The sequence below is a fragment of the Dromaius novaehollandiae genome, chromosome 3 (genome assembly GCF_036370855.1).
Source record: "Dromaius novaehollandiae isolate bDroNov1 chromosome 3, bDroNov1.hap1, whole genome shotgun sequence".
Classification (NCBI taxonomy): domain Eukaryota; kingdom Metazoa; phylum Chordata; class Aves; order Casuariiformes; family Dromaiidae; genus Dromaius; species Dromaius novaehollandiae.
In genome coordinates, this window is record NC_088100.1 from 129,118,270 (window position 1) to 129,133,314 (window position 15,045).

General features: G+C 43.9%; 1 long non-coding RNA gene across 1 annotated transcript in view; it reads left to right on the plus strand.

Moving 5' to 3' along the window:
• LOC112989397 (uncharacterized) overlaps positions 1 to 15,045 on the plus strand; it is a 58,027-nt gene that overhangs the window by 39,756 nt on the left and 3,226 nt on the right. The window contains exons 10-14 of the long non-coding RNA XR_010388677.1: positions 3,530 to 3,587; positions 6,835 to 6,893; positions 8,019 to 8,642; positions 10,244 to 10,460; positions 10,573 to 14,386. This is a non-coding gene — a long non-coding RNA (uncharacterized LOC112989397). The remainder of the gene's footprint in view (positions 1 to 3,529; positions 3,588 to 6,834; positions 6,894 to 8,018; positions 8,643 to 10,243; positions 10,461 to 10,572; positions 14,387 to 15,045) is intronic.

The window sequence follows — 15,045 nt, forward strand, 5'->3', positions numbered from 1 at the left end:
TTGTGGATATCAATTTTTGTATGCCTTTTATCAATGCATAAAATGGCCTTACTTTTCAATGGATCAACTCTCTTCCTCAAAATAAGGCCTCTTTATGGCATCTCATGATGAGCATCAAGCAGTTGAGGCATGCAATCACTGGTCACTTAAAAAGTCAACTGTTACCATGAAAATTGTAGAGATTGTCAATAGCAGAAGGCTAAATGGGTTTCACTAGTATTTATACCGAAGTTCGCTTCATGTTTCTCCTCCTGAAATGCAAAGCCATGTTGCAGAGGTTCAGCTGTGGACACAAGTCAGATTGACCTCAGCAGAGAAACACTGATTTAGGACTACTGAGTGCATGTGGCACCCAACTCCTGCACCTCAGGCACCCGCAGGAAATGTTTGAGTCCGTACCCACAGCTGGTTTTGTTTTAATTCTGCAAAAACATGCCTGTTTGCCTTGGAGTTTGTAACACTTCCTCTATTCTCCTTCTCTTTATTTTTCTTAAAATCTAAGCTGGGAAAGATTGTGATTCTCAGCTATGAATAACACGTGCTGTCAAAATGGCTATGCAAGCTCAGCTCCCCATGCTGGCATGTATTTCCCTCTGTAGGGAAGGAGGAGTGTATGAAAGGGGAGGTTAAAAAAATGAAGGAGAGGATGGTGAGGGCTGAGGAATGTGTCTTGGGATCTCCAGCTCCCTTTGCGGGAGGAGGTCTCTCTGGGTCGCCTGCAGGACAGGCTTGGGCAGAGTCTCCACCGTAGTGTGGTTTGGACAGTGCAGGAAAGTCGCGATCTCCTACGTTATCCAACTGTGCACAATCCCTGCTGGCTGCTCTCACTGCTGTGCTCAGCCACGTGAACAGGGAGTGGAGCGGCTGGCTGCTCCGGGCAGTGTCCGCACGCCACGTTGAAGCAGCTACTACCGACATTGCACGGGATTTGGAGACCTTGTGACGCGGCGTATGCCACTGAGTTCAGAGAGACTGGGACGAAGACTTTGTCCTCTGTAGACAGACCGTTTGTGCTTGCAGTGGTAGTGCTAACAGGGTGGCTTTTCTTTTGCCAGTGGTAAAACCCACTGTGTCCCAGTGCTTTGTGGCCATGAAGGTCAAATAAAGCCAAGGGATCACTAGGGAATTTGCCCTGGCAGAGGGAAACACTCTTAATATTTGCATTCTTAATATTTTCTTCCTTTCTGTAAACCAACCTGACAGCAGGCTTAATTCTATCAGGTTTACTCACACTGACTGTTCTTTGGGCTGATTAATAACAAAGTACATTTCTTTACTTGCTTTACCCTTGAGGAAAGTTATTCATGTGAGACTCGTTGTCATATTGAGGCCTGTTAACTGTGTCAGTTGACAAAGGAGAACATTCAAAACTGTGCTCAGAGACACATTTTTCTTTTTATTTCTTTTTAAATGGAAACCAGCTTTCCTAGCAAAATGTATTACGGAATCTGCCCCTTGAAACCAATGTGAGGCAAGAGCAGCTGGTTGCAGCTAGTTGCAACATCTCATCTTGCTGGCTGGGGGCACATCATGTTACAAGTGGTTCTGCTAGTGAATCCTCTGCTAAGGAAACCTTCTGAGACCCGTCTAGCTAGCAGTTTGTTAACTGGTCTGAGATGAGTTGAAGACCCAATGTCACTTGGCTTCTTTGAGGAACCAGCTGTACGTACTTGAGCCACGTTCACTGAACTGAACCTTCAGTAAACCTAGACCTGAATTTGAGAGCATTTGGACCAGTATACTGGTTTCAGTGGAAATTGGGTCAGACTTTAACTCCAAACCAGCAAGCTTTCTGATTTTGAATGTCTTTTGAGGGTTCATTTAAGCCAGAAAGTCAGAGACAGTTATGAAATAGAAGCTCATCATTGGGGCAAATGTGCTAGGAGCTTCATAAGAGTCTCACCTAGTTCTTGCCTAGATGGCAAGATCAAATCCTAGTGTAAAATAGTCATGCTGCTGATGAAACTTGGAGCATAAATACTGTAGAACATGTATTGTTGATTAAGCATCTTTATAATTATGCACAGTTGTAGCTTCCTTTAGAAACAATTTAAAACTGGTTCCAAGTCCAATTTGGAACAGGTTTTAAAGTGGCATACTCAGTACCAAAATCCAAGCAGTAAATCACTCGGATGAGTACAGCATGTGAGAATCTTAGAAGCTTTCCCAAAGGGCATGCTCTGTTTCGCTTGGGGGAAAAATAGTCTCCCTTCTCCGCGCTTACCTCGTTGAAAACTGCTTATGAGGTGATCTTTCACAGAGAGGCTTAGGAGTATTGGGCCCTCTTTTGTTTTCTTAGAAACGCAGAGATGTGTTTCAACTCTGCAGTCAACTTGATTTAAAAGTGACTTGCTTTCTATGATCACTCTTGGATTCTGGAGTGCTACGGAAATCATCTGAGGGTATTTTCAACACTTCAAAATTAAAATCAAATTGTTGAAGTTCTGCCAGCGTTTAAATGAAAAGTATTTTTTCTAAGCACACACTGAAGGACTTTCAATACTTTTATCACAAGAGCGTTCTTAACCTAAACACCTTTTCTTTGTGGCTTTTAAAGCATCCAGTCTGCGCTGCTAAAACCAAATGCTTCTTAGAATATAATTGAATTCAAGATCTTTTCAGCCAAAAACTAGATGATCAAGGAAGGCTCATTTTCCACGCAGAGGAAAGGCGTAAGTGGGTGGACCAGCAAGTACTGTCCCTGTGCCCATGGCAGCGTCTGGGCATCCATGCCAGTGCAGTCTGCTGTTGTGCAGGGAGGGGCCAGGTGTGGGGCTGAGCACCTGGGGCCTGCACAACTCATGACAGTGAACAGGGGATAACAGAGGCAGGAGCTGACTGTAAAATTTGTTGCTGTGCAGGTGCTTTGCTATTCAGCTTTCCACACAGCGGAGACAGGAGAGCCGTAGAAGCTGCTGCAGGCTAATGAGAGAGGATTAGCCCAGCCCTTGCATCTTTGGGGGTTTTGGAGAGCTTCTAAAGCTGAGGCTACGCTGTGTGTAGCCGGAGAGAGCAGCTGGCTGTGGGGGGCAGAGCCCAGGGTGGCTTCGCGGAGGTCCTCAGGCACCTGCAATACAGCTTGCTCCCACTTCCTTCCCCAGCAACGGGGAATAGCTGGCCCGAAGGTGTTTCATAGACTCAAAAGCCTCCTGGAGGCAGGTCGAGCTTGAGCCGCAAATTTGAACAGGCAGAAGCTGCCCTGTCTCCTGTTGTAGAAACCTGGAAATCAAGGGACTGCGGTTTGTATCAAAGTCTGTCTGGGCCAGTATCCTGTTGCTGACAGCGGCCAGTAGCAGAGGCATGGAGGAAGAGTGTGAGAATGGGACATGTACAAAATGAGGTGGTTCCCCGAGGCTCCCTCCCAGCCTCAAGGATTTTCAGAAGCTCAGGATTTCCATGTGTCCCTCATCCTTTTCTGAGAAACCTTGGGCGGGTGTGTGATCCCAGTGCCTGGGTCGGTGGTTGGCCATGGGAAATTAATCGTGATGTTTCTGAAAGTGCTGGCTGAGGGGTTTTCTCATCATTTCAGGTTGGCAGAGGAAGAAAAACCTATTGAGGTGAAGGAAGCTCTCCGAGGTTTATGACAGGTGAGGATGTGATCCTTCTTTATTATTGCCTCTTTGATAGCCCAGCGGACAGATCAAGGATGTTTCCACCTCACAGAGCAGCAGCAGGGCTGCCCGAGGAATATGTCCCTGCTTTGGCAGGCTCTGTTCTGCCTGTGCGTGGGGATCGAAGGAGCCTGCAGACCAATCCCCTCAGCGGCACGTATTACTTGGTGTTATCAACTAGCTGCAGACCTGGGGCTTTTACAATACAGTCCTTCCAAGTGTCTCCTGAGGCATGTGCTTCCTAGCTGGCTGCAGGTCGGCTGCTGATGCTCTTCTCGAGACAGGGCAGTCCTGTATATCTGCTTTCAGCAAGGGTGCCCAGCAAAAGCATCCCCCGTGAGAGCCAGGTTGATTTTCATCTGGCTCAGGTGCTATTGGGTGCACTCCCTTCATCAACAAGCACTTCTAGCAAGTGCTGTCATTCCTGCGCCGCAATGGGTGCCTCTAAGCACAAGTGACCGCGCAGCGCCTGTGATCCTGAGATTTTGATGCGTTTCTCTATGTGCTAGATTTTCTGATATTCACTTAGGAACTACTCATGTTACAAGAAGCTGCCTACAAGGTAAGTTTCCTATATAAAATGTTCTGATATACCCACTTTCCCAGCTTTTTCTTGCAGCAATAAGTAAGTTCTTTACAAAACTAGTAATGAGGGAAATATAAGTCTTAAAAGAGACCTCTCCCTATGTGTAACCTTAAAAGTTGTGCTGTGGTGAGCTATAGAAGCTACAAATAAAAGAAAGCTGGCTAAAACCGTTTCAGTCCTAGAGACATGGAAGTCCTTCAGACCAGGACTCCACAATGCTCCTCTCCAATATATATTGCCACATATTGGGATATTAATGCCGTTTCCTTCAGCCAGCTTCTGCTTAGGCACCCAGGCCTGTCTGAGGCTGGAAAAGCAGAGATGGGAGAGGAGATAGGATCTCCCAGTGGCTTGTGTCAGCCAGGAAAATCCTGGCTTAGAAAAGGGTAATGTGGAGCATGTCCAAATAAGAAGCGTCTGGAAGGAGTTTGTGATGATTAGCTAAGAGATGTGAAATTTCCTTTTCCAGATGAGTTTGTGATGATTAGCTAAGAGATGTGAAATTTCCTTTTCCAGATTGAGTACATTGCATCTTTTGCATAAGACAGCAATTGTTTCTTGTGAGACTTAGCATGTCTGTTAGTTTGATAATTTGGCCTTGCAAATTAACTAGATCAGTCATTGGACAGGCTTTTTTGAGCTCCTTCAGCCCGCTTGATAAAGTTGGTAGCGTGCTAGACTTTCATAATCAGAAAGACCTTCAGAAGTATGCAAGTTATTTCTGGCATGTTGTGTTCTCAACATCTCAAGGGAACATGGATTATTTTTGCACAAACAGGCAAATCAAAATGGTTCCTTAGCAAGATCCCACAAAAATTCTTAGGGCCCTGAGAAAGAAAAAAACATAAGAAAATCACACTCCTGAATTATTTGATTGGTGCTTAGGTAGGCTGTGCTGTTACATGCTTAGAAGTTCATTTGCACCAACTGACTGCTGTGTCCAGGCAAAGTCAATTAGATACCGTAGCTGCGGCCTCAGCTCACAGTGTTTTATATGTGAAGCAGTATGGCTGTTTCGGGTTCTTACGTACTAGATTGCCTCAGTTTATTTTTATTTATTTTTATTAACTTAAGTAAATTTAAGCTTCAGCTGAATAGAAAAGTCTTCTGTTCATTTATATTGTCATTAGTGTTGCAACAATATTTGTTCACCCTAATTTCCTCTATGAATATTACTGGAAGAGATATCATTTACTATGATTCCTAGACTTGACTAGTATACTCAGAGGAATACAAAACAATTGAGAGCTTTTGTTATTCTGAATCTGTTATACAGAATGGTTTAACTAAACCAGTGAATCGGAGATTAGGTAGTCTATCCTGTGGTAAAGTTTTAACTTTTCTCAAGTATTTGTTTCTGAAAACTTGTTTGCTTCCCCCTTCATGAGACAGCTCTTATAGCTTGAATGACTTTGCCACTTGTCTAGGTCCCAAGAGTCAGGCTAGCAAGGCTAAAATCTTTACTCCTGTCCAGTGTATCTCTGTATGTATATGTAGATAAATACATATATATGTATGTACAGGTCCTGGTTCTCATTTATATGTAAACAGTGTCAACATCTGAACAAAGAAGAGTATTTTTTTTCCTCAGGGTAGCTAGTCAAAATCAAATTACAACACCTACCAAGGCTGAGTCCTATGATTAAGATAAAAAAGTATAGCCTGGTTTTGGATAGCATTTTTCCTTCTCAGTATTGAAGTGCATTTTTTCACAATGAAGAGGCTTTTTAACAGTAAAGGAGGTATAGAGTATGCATAAATACTGATATTTAGTGCTTCAGATATTATGGCACAGAAGGCCTGGTTTTATTCCTGGCCCTGCCTCTGCCCTACTCAGGTGTCCCTGAGACACCTGAAACGTAGACTTCCCTGGCTGAGCAACCAGCCTGTGTGGTCTTCACAGTTCAGAGCGAACTCTGAATGTTTATGAGAGCGTTAAAGGGTACAATTCATCTGGCTGATCTTAGCAGTGAGGGGCCCTGTTAAATGGGTGTCCGGGTGTCCGTGGAAAAGCCACTCAGGGCAGAATTGCTCAGGCACAAATCCCTGAGCTTCGCTGGGTGAGTCCCACCACCGCTGCTTGGTCTCACTGCTTGTGTCCCCCTCCAGGGAGGCAGGCTGAGGATGTCCCCTGCCCTCGCACCAACGATTTTGGCCATCAGTACAAGGGCTGTGCGCATCCTAATCCATAGTTACTTCTGAGAGTAGTGTTTTTATAGCTGTGATATTGTCCAAATGCAGGTATAGCGCTTGTTGTTGGGCTTGGTGGAGATGCAGCAGCCTGCTTCAAGGTCCATTTTGGCCCAACCCGTGTCCTTAAGGCTTATGTAGGTGAATGTCAAAAATTATTAACAGTTACATCTTTTCTCAGTGTGAGGTAGTTCTTTTGCAAATACTTTAGTCCAGGAAAAATAAAAGGGAAAAGAGCATTTCTGCAAGGTTGAAACCTCACGCAGCTGAGTTCTGTATTGGATGTGTTGATGGCTAGTAAACCGCAGCAATAGAGACACTGCCGCTGTGTGATATATATTGTACCTACGTGCAAATTTGAAATGGAAGTTCAAACTGCTTGTTTATTTATTTATTTTTTTTTAAACCTTGCTTAAAATTTGTTGTTCTCTCTCCTGTGACAAACAGCAAGAAGGAGCTCTGAATGTGGGGCCAGGACAGTACCAGACAGAAGGAGAGAATCTGAGGCAAGTGCCTACAATACAATTAATGGATGATACTGCTATTTCCTATTTTTGATCTGAATTTCTACTCATGAGAATTTGAGCTAAATCCTAGGCTTTCTGTTCATTTTTAAGTGGGACATTCAGCAGGTTAAAACTGAGTACCATGAGGTGGTCCTAAGATGGGGATTTGCTCCAGCTTTCCTGCTGAGCAACTGTTTGCAAATTGTTGCTAAAAAATGCCTGAGACAATGTTAGTTGCTGGGCTGTCACATGGGCTGATACAACACAGGACCTGCTTGGCATTCTTGAAGGGAAATTATCCAGTGCTGCAACTCACAATTTATAACTGGTTGCATGTTAATATCCAAAAAAGGCAAAAAAATCCACTGTGTGTTTTTACCAAAAAAAAAAAAAAAAAAAGCAGCGAAATATAAGCAGCATTCCCTGAGCAGTGAAAATTTGAAGACTTTTTGGCTAGACCAGAGCTGTATGCAGTGCTGTTTCTCCATTAATTGCAAGCAGTTTAAAAGCATCTCCTTCCTTCAAGGAATGATTTTGTTCAGTGTGTATGCTAGTGTTAGTCTCTCGAACGTGATACTCTCTTGGAAGCTCTCCCTCATGCTGGAGCAGCAGGACATGCCTGCCTCCTTTGTCCCTGCCATTCGGGAAACCCGCGTCCACTACTGCTTGTCACTGCAGCCCTGGCTTTCTTATTAGCAATATTCCTCCCCTTAAAGAAAAACAAAACACAAAACCCAACAACAGCACTTCTTCCCCAGAGCTCACTTTTATTTGTAGTATTTAAACTGGGCAGTGCAAGTGCTCTGTGAAAACCAGTGGCTTAAAATGTAAAGCACTGCATTGTCATGGCAAGCTTGTTATTCAGCATACTAATGATTTCTGAGTCACCGTATTTATGAAATGTCATGTAATAACTACCTCACCGCAATGCAAAGTACGTAGTGGAAAATCGGGGGTTTTATGATTTTGACATTTTAGTGCATAAACTTATCCCTGAATCTCTAGGGGGGTTACTGGGAATTAGAGTTTTCATGACTTCTACAAAATGACATTGAATTTCATAATTTGTAACACTCCATATATAGATATATATATATATCATCCATATTGCTCATTTTGTTACAGTCTCAGTGGCTCATATTACACGTGTCAGCTGCAAAGAGGAAATATTTGAAGACTGTTCGGTGGTAGGAGGGGAAAAACACGGCAAAACCTTTGAGTAGACGCCTCAGAGCCTGCAGGATAAGGTGTCATTGCACACCTGCAGCATGCCGGGATGCTAAAATCCACCCTCAGCTCTGTCTGTTTCAGGATGGATGTGGGATGGATGACAAAGCCCTCATGGAAGGAGCCTTTCTGGCCAGCACTTGTCACTACAGGACTCTTCCACCTTTAATACGCATGCGTTAACATCTCCCGGCCTATACAGGAAGGCAAAGGAGTATCCTTTGCCATCTGGATGTGCTGGAGCAGATATTGGGGCCGCTGCACTGTGTGTGGCCAGTCCCATGCCCTACTTTTAAGGAGTGCCATGTGACAAATCACAGTGCCTTGCTGTTTGCCGGGCACTGGGAAACTGCCTTGAACACAAGCCTGGGGAAAGTGGAAACAAAACTATTTACAGAATCCAGCTATGATTCAAAATCGATAGTATTGTTGCAACAGCCAGCGTGGAAGAACATCTCTGGGAGAACGTCTTCTGGGAGAAGTCTCTGTCGATGGAGTTAGTCAGCGTCTTGCTGGCAAGGGGTGAGTACAGGAGAAGCAGCCACAGCTTCAGAAAACCTCAAATTGCTGCTGTACCTAAGAGAAAGCCATAGCCCTGTTCGGTGCGAGTGGCCAGGCACCTTGATGGGTTTCCTTTGGTGCCGTGCAATGTGGCCAGGGGTAGCATAGCCCTTTCTGCCATGGAGCAGCAGTAGCAGCCTCCCAGAGACTTGGCAGGCCCCTCACTTGTGTGCAAGGGTGCAGGATGGGGCCCTGAAACCAAGGCAGACCTCACAGGATCCTGTTTAGTCTGAATTTACAGCTCTAGGCAGATTCAGGTGAGGCATCCTCACCTCAGCATGGCTTGGTACTTTACCTGTTGGCACTAAAAAATTAAAAGGAGCTTGATGTGGCATGTTTTGCTGAAACTGGTGAGATGACTTTCCCTTCATTTTCTTCATTTCAGAAACAGACCCAAAGGCTTCAGGCTTTCTAACCATAAATCTGCTGCGATTTCTCTATGGGCCTTTATGCTCATTATGAGTCTCAAGGTCTTGCAAAATTACGATTTTCCTAAACTAAAGCTTGATGGAAAGTCAAACTGTGTTAATGACACAGAAGCAAAATAATGTTTGTTGCTATTCCAGATGCACGGCAAATCTCACTTCTTTCCCATTCCAAATGAAAGAAATGTACCCACAGCTACTATTTAGAGATGTAAGCAGCTTTCACTCATTTTAAAGACTCCATATGACATGTATTTTCTGATTTTCTATAAATAAAAGCATATTAAGAATGCCACTGGCTATTGCATCCCAGGCTAAGTATTTGAGATACAATAAGAGATGCTCAGGGAACTGATAAGTCTTCAGGAGAAAAAATTTCCCAAGATCGATTTCCTGATTCAATAGTGAAGTCTTCATATCATATAAAAGTGTAATGTGATTGTCTGTGGCTCTAATAAAATCTTGATTTTCCACCAAGCTTTCATCTATAAAAATCAAATTTATCCAGCATTAGTCTGCATTTTGAAAGGGATTTTTTTTTAAAAAAAAGATATGCTAGTAATACTGTATGGTACATTAATATGGGAGAACAATAATTTGTTGCGTTTTCTTTATACCGAAACAATCAATTGGGAGATGTGCGCAATAATTGTCTTTGTCCTCCATTGTCATGGAGGCCATTAGCTAATGAATTTAAGCTGTTCTTGGCTCTTGTTCTTGGTAGAGAACTACATTAGAGATCTTGTAGCTTTGGTGTTACATAAAACCTTTCTGTGGGTTTTATTTTAGTCTCACTGAGGTGATGCTGCCATGCACTGAGGAATGCATCATGATTTTGTGGCAAGCAGCGAGGTCAACAGTGTCTGATGTTGTGGGTCAAGCAAGCTGAAGTGCTTCTACAGTTATTACGATTGCGGATGCCAGAGCCTCTTTGTTCGGTTCCTTATAAATTTGCCAAACTTTTCATGTCTGGTTTTGTGACTCTGCTTCAGGTTGATCTTTTGGGTGGGGAGATTTGCTAAATTCAGTTCAGCTATTCTAACATAGATGCTAGGGAAAATAAGTAGTTTTGTCAGTGCTTTAAAGAAATAATAAGAGCATGTAACTATAAGCTGAACCATTGTATCCCCTTTGCAGTTTGCCCTCTCAACTAGAAGTTGCTAAAGGAAAAGTCCTGTGAACAGAGAGGTGCCCTTCACCAGCCTGAGAATGTCCACTCGCGTCCTGGCTACTTGGAGAAGAAAATCACATGCAAATGCACAGCAGAATTGGTTCAGCGATTGTTCCTTCCCTGACAAAATGATTTTTCGCCTACTGGAAGGGGAACTGTGTTGGAAATCACAAAACATGGAGTGCAAGTCTTATCTTTACTATTGGCTGTGGCCTCTCTTGGGCCATCACGAAGCGTGTAAGTATTTTAATCCTATCTTTAAAAGTAGGTAAGCAGTGTTACCCTTTTGTTGCAGGCTTGCTCTGCAGAGCGCCAACTCACGGAAGTGCCTCAGAAGAGGTTCCCCAGCCAGCGAGGCCTGCTGAACCACACCAGCCCTCCAGTTACGCCATCCTTTCTCCCATCTGCGACACAGCTGGGCCTGACACACCATTCCTAGTACTCCCTGGGTTTTGCTGCCTTGCAACAAAGCCACGAGCCACTAGTTCGGCTGGATTGCTGTCACCTTTGGTCTGCCAGAGTGGTGTGAAGAAGAAAAGCAGGAGCCAGAGACGAAATCCATACTACTGTCATTTGTGCTGGGCATCTTACCAGTATCAGGAAAGGACCTGAAACTTCTAGACCTCAGACTTTTTATCTGAGCTTCGAGCTCATCGACGTCTTAGATTTGGGAGAAGACTGGATGGTCGGTGTGTGATACACATCTGCTGCCTGCAGAGACTCTCAGGAGAACAGTTGTAGCATAACTGTGTCAGCGCAGGGATCATGGTTTCTGCACAAGCTGCAATGCCACAGCATGCGAGGGACGGCTGCTGCGGCACAGGGGCCGAGCTCGGTGTGTTGTGTTGAGAGGTGCTACCTGACAACCGGTAGGGCCGCCTGTTTTCTCTGCAAGGCGGTGGGAGGGATGAACTGGGACTGCCTTCTCCCATTAACAGCCAATGATTGCACCCTTGCCCCTCTCCATTACCTGAATCTGAGATTTTCGCAGCCCGTGGGCCCCTGTCTAATTGTGTGGCCTGCCTATTTGGGAGCTGCTCTATTAAAACTTGCACAGATGGTCTGGCACTGAGGCGTCAGTGGAAGCAGGGTTTGCTTTCAAGTAACTGTCAGCTGTGATAGTGGTGCCAAACCCCTGCAGACAGTGCTGTGTATCAGCACAGCCCCTGATCCCAGTGAGAGGTCTGGTTCCGCTTTGCCCGCTCTCCATTGCCAAACCCTGTGACAGGGGAGGGCGATCAGAAAGCTGTGCTGCATGGTGATCGGTAAGGGAAAAATTTTAAATTGATAGCCCAGCAAGTGTCCTGAATGCTATATTCAAAATGTGATGCCTCAACATAAAACGAGCGGAGTACACAGCAGAACAAGTGGCCAGAAAACTCTGGCTCTTAGAGGCATGCAGAGGGCAGGTGCCAGATAGCAGTGATTGCCCATTTCTCTAAACCGGCAGCGCTTACAGGCCTACTGACAGAAGTGGATTCCCACTATAAGTAAATTCAATATGCATGAAAGGACTCTTGTTCTTCTTCAGCAGAGAGCATAAAGAAAGACTGTCAGACAAACTAATCTCTCCCTGATAGTTTTCTTTTTGACATCTCTGAACTGTCATTTCTCCTGGGCTTTGCCAGAATGCTTGATATATCTGTTGTTTCCCAAAACAGAAAGTTTTTGCTAGCTTGGGTGATACAGAAATTTTTGCCAGGAAGAAAGAGGCTGAGATGCCTTCACCAGCCTTTTGTTGCTGTTGTGTAGGTGCTCCTTTGCTGAGCTCCGGAGCTCTGATTAGAGGTGAAAGGGAGGCATTTGTGGTGACCGATAAGGTTACATCTCTGAACGCAGCCATCACATTGTTCCCAGCGCTTGCCCTGGGTTGCATGACAGTCACTGGGCTCCTGGAATTATGGCTTCTCTGGAGAGAAACCCATTTATGCCTTCACATATTTTGTTTCAAAATTAGTGATTGAAGATGGACCTAGGCACCACTGTGTCACACAGGGGCAGTTAGAAAATAGCCCAGACTGGAGATTTACATTTTTTGTTTGTCCCTCTACAGAGCTGGCAAAGCATTCACTCCTCCTGAGAGTGTGCAAACAGCCAAGAAGATTCCTAAGACTCTTCAGAGAAAAAAAATTCTTCATGTCCCTTCCCTAAACTGTGGATGAAAAATCCAGCAACTTATTCCTTGAGTTGGGGACTTATTGAAGGGTCTGCCATAGGGATGGTAAGGCTGTATGTCCTACACCAGGTCCTGCAGAGGGATTTATCAAAAATCAGATTCTGAAGAGGGGCAAAGCCCAGGCGCTGCCATGACCTGCCTGGCAGAATGAGCCCTAAGTCCCATTTTAATGAACTCAACGGCTTTTTTCCTAACCATGCTTCAACTACCCAGTCCCTAAATTATGCTGGATATTAGTACCACTGGAGAACTTAAGGTCACTACCTTAGGTGTTTAATGTACCTCTTTCCAACAGACAAAATGTTGTCTGGGGTAGCCGGTGAGTCTGTCCAGGTCTGCAAGAACTGAAGAGTGGTGCCCACCTTCTCTGGCTTGGGTGGTCTGCTCTCTGCATAAGTAAAAGCACCACTGCTTGAATTAGTTAACATTTGTACTTTTTTTTTCATGGTGCTGGGGCTGCCAACAGTAGGTAGAGTTTTGGGTTGTAAAGGAATGCTGTTTTATTTATTGGAAGTGTTTAATGACTGATCACCAGATGGATTTCAGTCCGCACCCCTGCCGGAGTATATGGACCAGAATGCTCTCTTCACCGTAGCGCCAGGACCACGGGGGAGAGGTGTACCTTTTCTGTGTGGGATGATGCAGAGTCTGTGGAGCACCTAGTAAGTAAACTTGCACCATTTTATATTGATGAAGAGTGTTCTTGCATGCAGGATTTTGCAATTAACTGTCCCTGCATTTTCTGACTTTGTGACTTTAATATACACGATTTGAAAAATTGATGAGGAGATTAGAATGCAACTCTGAGCTGTTGGTCATGTGTAGCCACACGGTATTGCTCGATGACAATTTAAGGTGATGTACTTGGTTAAAAGTAACTTGGAACACTATTTAAATACACAGGTGTTAATCTGGACATACTGAAGCTCAGTTTCTGAATCTGGAGTTACATAACTTGGGTGTGATTATTTTGTTTCATTTCCAGATTAGCTAGAAACATTTATCTAAACTGGGTGGCTGCTGAGATTTTAAATGCTAGAGCAGGAAACTTTGCAGTCAGGTTGTCAACAGAATGAATTGCTTGTCCTTTCAAGACTGATTCTCTTCCATACCATCTCGCACCTCCCCAAGACCCACCACCAAAGCCTGCAAACACTAGAATTTCTTTTCATATTTGAATGGGTCCATGGGACTCATTTTCAGTACCTAAAATTTTGCTAACTGTAAGACTGCTACAGGACTAAGGCCACACTACATATGCATGTTCTGACTCTGCACTTCAAAATTTTTTTCATCAAGCACTAATGTCTTGTGTGACATTTGGGATTTTGGTCTTACAAGTTGTTAGCTACGAATTTCCTCTTAGTCTAGTAGGAAATTCAGGTTTGCATAACAGATTGTCTTATCACATCTGCAAGGTAATTGCTTTAAATAGGCTTCCAAGAGGGCCTCAGATCTGATCTATGATGGTCTGTGCATTTTTAATATATGTACTCCAGGGAAGCATGCCTCTGTTAGGAATATACTATGTGGATGACTGATGGTGCAGATCCAAAGTTAACTAGGCGTTCTCTTTAAAGACAACATATGATATGATGTTTGGGCAAAGAGGAATTTCCTGCATAATCTTTGGAGACAGCTGTATTATATTTTATGATTCCTCTGGTATTCATGTGGAGTTATAGAAATACAGTTAAAAGGATTAACTTTTTTCTGGTACAGTATTCTGATTGATTGCATGTCCAGTTACTCCTTTTCTAATAAACAGGATCTCGGCAAAAAGAATGCCTGGACTGAATGTACGACCTTCACTCCCTGCCCTCTCCACCTGTGAACCTATAATTTCCTTAGATGCCTCCATGAGGCATCTACTGCTGGTTAATCAGAGGTTTGACCTGCTGGCGATGATGAGCTCTAGCTTTGTATCAAACAGGTGTGTGTTTGGGAGGTAGGAAGCAAGACTCCCTTCAAACTTGCTCCACCTCTTCTTTCCTGCCCAGGCTCTTAGAAAAGGGTCTTTATCGTCTTACTCTGTGTCTCTGGAAAAAGGGTCTTGCTTTTCCACTTGTGCTGCTCTACCTACCTGAAACTTTTTTTTCCAAATTCTAGCCAAAGGTTGCTCACTCTCTTTATCTTGTCTAAAGCTTGACCCTCTCAGCTATCTCCATGGAGTATTGGTGGTAGTTTGCCTAACAAGTAGTTAAGTTATGAAAAAAGAATATATGAAAAAGAAGACTGTGTTCAAAGTTGAACAGAATTGGGGGAAAAGGAAGGAAAAATTATCAAGATATGAAAAAGTGAACAGTTCAAGAGAATCAAGGTCATCTTGAAGGGCATCTTAAATTAAATTAACAGCTGGATTATTTGCTAAGCAATTTGTTGTTGTTTTTTAAAGAGAGCGAGAGAGAGAGAGAAAGGCATTCTGTACCTCATTAGTGCTGCAGGATGTCCTATACAAGCATAATTATACTTTGCAAAAAGGCTAGGGAGACCACACAGGAAGGGTATTGAAGAACTGGAAAAGGTACAGGAGGCACTGAGCATGATAAAGGATCGAAAGAGTTGATATTTATGGATGAAGTATGGGCTGCT